Source organism: Apium graveolens, chromosome 10 (genome assembly GCF_009905375.1).
Source record: "Apium graveolens cultivar Ventura chromosome 10, ASM990537v1, whole genome shotgun sequence".
In the NCBI taxonomy this organism is placed as follows: domain Eukaryota; kingdom Viridiplantae; phylum Streptophyta; class Magnoliopsida; order Apiales; family Apiaceae; genus Apium; species Apium graveolens.
Window position 1 is genome coordinate 209,875,434 of NC_133656.1, and position 1,758 is coordinate 209,877,191.

The 1,758-nt window shown below is 41.0% G+C and overlaps 1 non-coding gene across 1 annotated transcript; it reads right to left on the reverse strand.

Moving 5' to 3' along the window:
* Positions 1 to 558: 558 nt before the first annotated feature.
* LOC141694556 (small nucleolar RNA R71) lies at positions 559 to 665 on the reverse strand. Its single transcript, XR_012563849.1, has one exon. It is a non-coding gene; the product is annotated as a small nucleolar RNA R71 (small nucleolar RNA).
* Positions 666 to 1,758: the final 1,093 nt, after the last annotated feature.

The following is a 1,758-nucleotide window of genomic DNA, read 5'->3' on the forward strand; positions in this document are numbered from 1 at the left end:
CGTGAATTTTAGCGCGTGTTTTCGCCCTAACAAGTTTTTGGCGCTGCTGCCGGGGACTCGGTGTTAATTTTTAGTTTATGTGCTTGTCATCAGTGGTCATTAAAGTTCACGAACTCAGATTCTTTTACTTTCACGGTTTATTTGTTGGTTTTTCAGGTACTCATTACAATGGGAGATCCAGCAGCACGAACGAAATCCTTGATGGATTTTTCTCAACCCAAGATCAATGATATTTAATCTAGCATTGTCAGACCAGCCATCTCGGCTAATACTTTTGAAATCAAGTCTAGCACGATACAATGGGTGCAGAATTAAATCCATTTTGGGGGTTCTCCAACAGAAAATCCCAATATACACATTAGGGATTTCATTGAGATCTGCAACACCTTCAAGTTCAACGATGTTTTTGAAGATGCTATGAAGCTGAGACTATTCTCGTTCTCTCTGAGGGACAAGGCTAACAGTTGGTTACACTCTCTACCAGCTGGTTCGATTACTACTTGGGAAGATCTTGCTCAAAATTTTCTCACTAAATTCTTCCTTATGGCAAAGACAACTGTAATCAGGAATGCTCTTACTTAATTTACGCAGCAATCAGGATAATCTTTATATGAAGCTTGGGAGCGCTACAAGGAGATGCTTAGGAAATGTCCTCATCATGGAATGTATGATTGGATGATCATCAATTATTTTTATAATGGTTTGGGAGCACAGTCCAGACCCATGATTGATGCAGCATCAGGTGGAGCCTTATGGGCTAAGAGCTACGATAAAGCTTATGATCTAATTGAACTGATGGCTGCTAATGAATATTAGTATCCAACTCAGAGATTGCCATAGGGCAAGGTAGCATGAGTTCTTCAAGTGGATATAGCTACGACTATCACTGTTCAACTAAAGGTGTTGTCTATGAAGATCGATTCGCTGGCTAACTCTGGTGTTAATCAGACAACCAGAGTTTATGAGTTGTGTGCAGGTTTGCATGCGACGGAGCAATGCGCTATATCTAGTGAATCAGTTCAGTTTGTGAGCAAATTTCAGAGATCGTAGCAACCAATTCCAAACACTCATCATCTTGACAACTGGAATCATCCTAACTTCAACTGGAGCAATAATCAGAATGCGGTACAACAGCCATTCCAGCAGTTTGGAAACGAGCAATTTAATCTTCCTGGTTTTCAGCAACAATTTGCACCAAGACAACAACTCCAACTCCAACAACAACTTCATGGAAGTGCAGGTAAATCTGTGAATGAAAAATCTGAATTGGAGGAGTTGAGGCTTATGTGTAAAAATCAGGCTCTTATATGCCAAAACCAGGCTGTTTCTATCAAGACTTTGGAGAACCGGATAGGACAAATTGCTAACGCCTTATTGAATTGACTCCCAGGAATGATTTCTAGTGATACAGAAGTTCCACGCAAGAGGGAAGCAGAAGAGCATGTTAAGGAAATTACATTGAGGTCTGGGAAGGTCGCAAGCCCCGAAAAATCTCAAGTTCCAGAATCTGAAGTTTTGGCTGAAGAAGATGTGCAGAAGGAAGCAGAAGTGGAATCAAAAAAGAAAACTATGGAACACACTCCTCCTGAGGGTAATACAGGGGAGAAACAGGTCTATCCTCCACCTCCGTTTCCTAAGAGGTTGTAGAAGCAGAGGTTGGATAAGCAATTTGCTAAGTTTCTGGAGGTGTTCAAGAAACTTTATATCAACATAACTTTCGTTGAAGCTCTTGAACAGATGCCTAGCTATGCGAGGTTT